General features: G+C 43.5%; 1 protein-coding gene across 3 annotated transcripts in view; it reads left to right on the top strand.

The window, feature by feature from the left end:
* The first annotated feature begins 500 nt into the window (after positions 1-500).
* Positions 501-6,000, top strand: part of Cyrib (CYFIP related Rac1 interactor B) — a 101,209-nt gene continuing 95,709 nt past the window's right edge. Inside the window, exon 1 of one of the 3 annotated variants that reach the window (XM_052747894.1) lies at positions 501-557. The gene's annotated coding sequence lies outside the window, so the exon portion shown is untranslated. The remainder of the gene's footprint in view (positions 558-6,000) is intronic. The other 2 variants (XM_052747893.1, XM_052747898.1) reach the window with 2 other exon arrangements.

The following is a 6,000-nucleotide window of genomic DNA, read 5'->3' as shown; positions in this document are numbered from 1 at the left end:
ACCCTGGTCCTCTGCATGAGCAGTAAGCCCTCTTAACCACTGAACAATCTCTCCATTTCCTTGTATGATTTCTGTTTTTGTAACTTGATTATATACGGTTGTTGTTTGAGACAGGGCTCAAAAACAAAACAAAACAAAAAACCCCAAACAGTGGCTGTCCTGGAACTCACTATGTAGACCAGGTTGGCCTTGAACTCACAAGAGATCCTTCTGCCTCTGCCTCCCACGTACATGCTGGATCAAAGTGCTTACCTCTAAGGCCTAGCACTGACATAATTCTTGAGCATGATCTTTGTAGACCACAACACCGTGTTACAGTGCCAAAAAGACTGGATGCTTTGCCATGGTCTGTATAAATGGTACTTAAAATTCTTCTTCTCAGACCATGGTACTAGCTAGTATTGGGAGGGGAAGAAGTACTAGTGAAGGCCAGGATTACTAGGGACTTTTAGAGTGCTGAGGTCTGTGGTAGCTTGCTTAATCCTTGCTATTCCTCTTTTACAGGAGAAGAAACTGAGGCCTGGAGTTTGAGTAATTCCTTCGAGGTGACCACATTGGTAAGTAACAGAGTTGGCATGGGGCCCTGGCCACCTGGCTCTCGATCCTGCACGCCTCACTGTCATTCTGTGGGCAGCAGTGGCCAGGGGGTGGCTTTCACTTCAGTACAAGCATCTCTGCCCTGTTGGAGGGACAGCACGCAGCGCATTGTTTTTTTCCTTTTGCCTGTGAATGTTGAGAATCTGCAGGCTGTCGAGTCAGAGTAGTAATTTAAGTGGCTAACTTTGGCGCGATGGTGATCCTTCCTTCCTTCCTGTCCTAGGTAACAGTGGCAGCAGCCTTTTGGAACATAGACTGTTGGGCAGTCACTACCCCAGTCAGCTCTCACAAACAGCTCTACAAAGCTGAAGTTCATGAGAAGGAAATACTTTGCCCCGGTCCCTCTGTTATTGGGGGCAGAGTCAGTATTCACATCTGGCTTGCAAGCCAGTGTTGTTAACCCATGTAATTTTGGTCACCCTCTGAGGGCACCTATGAGAAGACATTCCCTTTGAGCTCTAGTGCCCCCTAGCTGGCAGGGCACTTTCATCTTCTGTCTCCTCTTCCTGTGCCTCTTGGCCTACTCACCATCTTCCACGGGGCTGGCCAACTTGTGGTGAGGCTTTGCCATTGCATGGAACACTTCTCGTAGTGTCCCACGGCAGCCTCTGCTCAGGCATGCTTTTCATGTGTATTTTGATGGAGCTGTGCATGCGGTAAAACACAGATCTTAATCTTACAGCTGGATGAATGTTTACTGTCATACCCAATTTAACTGCCACAAATTGGGAGACTCAGTATTCCCGTCATTCTAGGATGCTCCTTAGTATTGCCTGAGTAACAGGCACCACGGTATTGTGTTCTTGTTTTTAACATACACAGATGTAACATAATTGTTCAACAAAAGAAACTGAAGACAAACACACTTTAAGTAGCATAGGTGGTCATGTCATTTCTCCTGGTGGGCATATCTGTCTTAGAGTGAGTATGGATCTGCCATTCTTTCTGGTAGTCTTTCTTCTTGGTGTCTTTTAAAATTTGAGCATCTTTTTTTCATTATTATTATTATTATTATTATTTGGTTTTTTTGAAACAGGATTTCTCTGTGTAGTTTTGGTGCCTGTCCTGGATCTTGCTCTGTAGACCAGGCTGACCTCAAACTCACAGAGATCCACCTGCCTCTGCCTCCCGAGTGCTGGGATTAAAGGCGTGTGTCACCGCCACCTGGCTAAATTTGAGCATCTTGTGCCATCAAGTGTCTCCTATATTTCTACATTTGAATTCTCACACAGCATGCCTCCTAAATCCAAAACAGCTTTCATATGGGTGCTCAGCTAAAGAAAGACTGTGTTGTATGTCCTAAAAGATAGTCTGCCAGTCTCAGTGTGAGGCCTTATGGGATTTGGAACCACTTTGGAGTTTTCAGTTTTTATGTTACATGCTGACATTAGATGCTAAATCTGGAGTAATCTGCGTTTTGTAAACATTTTATGTTTATTATTGAGTGGGGAGGGGACAGCGTGTATGCACATGTAGAGAGAGGCCAGGAGACAACTTTTGAGTCTGTTCTCTCCGCTCCCCTCTATGTGGGTTCTAGTGATTGGGCTCAGGCCCCCAGGCTGGTATAGTAAGTGCCTTTACTTGCTGAGCCATATCGGCAGCCTGTAAGCTATTATTTTAATGCCAGTGGAACTGAAGCATGAATGAGTGGTTATATTGGATTTGGTGACCTGGAAGTCTGTGGTTGGTGTGATATATATATATCAAGCTGATTTGCACAAATACTTCCCAGTACTAATGCATAGATGATGGATGTAAAAACATTACTTCTTGGGGAGTCTGTAAGAATGCATATTCCAGAATCCACCAGAAATTCAGAGAGACGTATAAGCCAGTGGGTACGTGTGAGCAAAAGCTATGATGTACGTGGGGCTTTTGTAGCCCAAGATTCCAATGACTGGGGTTTTCATTCTACAGGGAGTCTGGAAGGTAGAATTAATATCCAGGAGCCTTGAAGGTCTGATTTCTTTATCAAAATTAGGCCAAAAAGCTTCATTATCTGGAAGTTTACCTCTAATAGAAAGAATGTTACCCACAAGAAATAAAAAAAAGAAGATACTGTACTATAAATATATATACACATTTGTGGAGTCTATATTTTTATTACTTATGACATGATATCCTTCAACCTGAACAGTTAATATGAAAATTGGTCTAACACATACCACAAACACAAACTCAAGCCTTAAGGATATTTCATCAACTCCCACAAAAAGGAAAAGAGTTTCTCTACAGCAGTCACAGTTAAAAACAATAAACTACCCAGGAAAAAGCCATTTCAAGATGTTGCTAAATGTCACCTTTCAATAAGACTGTGAAATAGTATATCTAAAATGGTTGAGGACTAATGGTATCAGAAAGGTAAAGCAAGAAAAGAAAGAAAAAAATAGATTTGAAAACCAGCTGAGATGACATGAGAGTCATTTTATTTAAACTCTAACAAAAGGACTATAAGAATGATTAGCCATAAAGAGAATAAGTGAGCTAGAGGACAGTATTAGTATTGTCCTGTGTAAAGTGTCTGCCAGATACTGTTTTGAGCTTTTGCATTAACTCACTTAGCCCTCAGCACAAAATTGTGAGGGGACATTGTTATGGTCCTCTGTATTTTTATTTATTTATTTTACAATTCTAATTGAAATATAATGACATAATTTCTTCCCTACCCTTTCCTCACTTCAGCCCCTCTGATGTTTTCTCCTCACTCTCAGCTTGATAGCCTCTTTTTCTTTATTATTGTTACAGACATATGGACAAGTATATAAATACAGCCTGCTGAGTTCGGTTTTTGCTTTTCGTTTGTACAGTTTCAAGGCTGACTACTTGTAGAGGGTAACCAATCAGGGGCTGAAATCTGGGCGGGGCTAATTCTCTCTCAGCAGTCATTAGTTCCCTGGAGTTCTTTGTCTAGGGGTGGGATTTCTGTGAGGTTTTCCCCCTTCCATGTTCGCATGTCTATTGATATTTCATGGTTCTGGTCTTCCTGATGCAGCCCTAAGAGTTACACAACAGTCTTCCTGGTATTCAGACTCTTACAACCTTTACGCCCTCCTCACGCCCTCCTCTGCAGGGTTCCCGAGCCCTAGGTGCAGGAGCTGTTCTGCAGATGGATCCGTTGGAGCTGGGCTCCCCACAGTCCATTTGTCTTTGCATTGCGTCCCATTGTCCTCTCTGTTTTGTAGATGACAAAAACCAACACCGTTAAATCCTGTTACTCACAGTGGCACACTCGCTTGGGTGAGTGACAGAGCTGGGATTTGACCCCAGCAAGAATTAACAAGAATAATCAAATCGCCGTGTGACCAAGGGATTGTAAATAGGAAAGAATAGTAATGAGACATGGAGAATGTCTTCTTATCCCATGGTGGGACTAAAGGAGAAGCCATGTGAGAAAACAAATGTTCTTTGAGATTTCCTGTAATCTTTGATTTCTAAGAATTTGTGAGCAGGTCCGCATCAAGGATAAGACACTCAGTGAAGGGAAGCAGAGCCTCAGTTTCCACTGTAGTATATTATTGATGTGCCAACCAATGTTTACAGCAGTCTGTCTGAGGAAAGGAAAAAAAAAGGCTGATGTGTAGCATTTGGTGACTTCTTTTTTTAGATTAATTTTTATTTTTTAATTTTACTTTTGATGTGTATGGACGTTTTGCCCATGTTTGTCTGTGCACCGCATGTGTGCAGCACCCATGGAGGCCAGAAGAGGGCATCAAATCCTCTGGAACTGGAGTTTCAGATAGTTGTTAGCCGACCATGTGAGTGCTGGCCTCGAACCCAGGTCCTCTGGGAGAGCAGCCAGTGTTCTTAAGCACTGAGCCACTCTCTAGCCCAGTGTTTGATGATTTCTATGGTGTAAACAATTTCCCTAGTGACCGGTTTCAGGCTGGGGCCACGGTGTCTCTGAACTTGGAGTTGAAAAGCTGTGAACGTGGTCAGGTCTCTTGAAACGACATGAGCTGGCTCCGGCACACCATTGGCTCACATGTTCATGCTATTTTAAGCTCCGCTTCTGGGTTGTGCACCTAGGAGTGGAATTTCCAGGAAGTAGTAATGTCACGGGTGATTCATAGGGGCAAGAAGAGACAATGGGACAGGAGCAGAGTTCTGACTTTCTTTCCCCCCCCTGTACTTGAAAACAAAACAGGAAGGCAGCCTTCTGTGAGTGTGGGTAGAGGCATGGCATAATCCTTGTACTGTTGGCTGGAGTGAAAATTATTGCACTCTGAGGAGCACCTGGCAGTCTCTATGGAGTTTCAAGTGAACGTGCTCTCTGACTTGGCAGTTCTATGTCAAGATTTTGTTTTGTTATGTTTTGTTTTGCAGCAGATCTCATGATGTAGCCTAAGTTTCCCTGGAATTTGCTGTGTAACCCAGGCTGGTCTCCAATTTGTGATCCTTCTGTCTCAGTGTCTCAAGCGCTTTACTGTCATAGCAAGACCTTGGGAGCAACTTAGATATGTATCAATGAGAGACTGAGTGAATGTATATCCCTAAAGTAAGATGGCATCAGTGCTGTTGTTCAAAGCAGTAAGCCTATATGCTAACAAGAAATGGGTTCTTGCCGGGCAGTGGTAGCTCACATCTTTAATCCCAGCACTTGAGAGGTAGAGGCAGGCGAATCTCTGTGAGTTCGAGGCCAGCCTGGTTAACAGAGTGAGTTGTAGGACAGGCTCCAAAACTACAAAGAGAAACCCTGTCTTGGAAAACCAAACCGGAAATGGGTTCTCAACTATATCCTTTTTGTTGTTAATTAAATTTGTTCTGGGACAGTTGAGGACATTGACTCTTCTCCTTCAGAATCCATCAATAGCCACTAGTTCATCAGGGAGGGGTAAGTCCCATATGTCCCCCTACCACCGATGACTGACAGTTGACAGAAGCAGTCCTCTTTGGACCCAGTTCAGATAACTGGAGCTGCTGTGCGTTCATGTTCATATTATCTGTGTCATGTCCAAGAGATAGCATTTTGTAGTCCTTCCTCTTACCTTGTGGCTCTCACATTCTTTTCTCGCTCTTCCGTAATGTTCCCTGAGTGTTAGAAGGAGGGCTATAAATGTCCTTTTGCAGGCTGAACACTCGGCCATCCCTTTTTCTCAGAACCTTGAACAGCCATAAGTCCCCGCGTTCACTACCATCCATTCATTGCAAAGAGAAGCTTCTCTGATTGAGGCTGAGAGTAGCGTGTGTCTGGATATAAACATGAAGGTTTAGGAGACAGTATGACACCATGTCAATTTAGCTAAACACCAGTGTTAAGTCCCCATCCTCCCAGGTTTATGATCTTCCAGCCATGGGTTCTTGATGGGATTTACAGTGTCAGTTGTGAACTCTGTCTTGTGGCGTTGTCATATGATCTTGTCATATCATCTCGTCATAGAGCAGTTGGGTGCCCCATAACAGTGG

The sequence above is a fragment of the Peromyscus californicus genome, unplaced genomic scaffold (assembly GCF_007827085.1).
Source record: "Peromyscus californicus insignis strain IS unplaced genomic scaffold, ASM782708v3 Scaffold_20__1_contigs__length_68692818, whole genome shotgun sequence".
NCBI classification, from domain to species: Eukaryota; Metazoa; Chordata; class Mammalia; order Rodentia; family Cricetidae; genus Peromyscus; species Peromyscus californicus.
The sequence above is the reverse complement of the archived record's forward strand: the minus strand, read 5'-3'. Positions and strand labels throughout refer to the sequence as shown.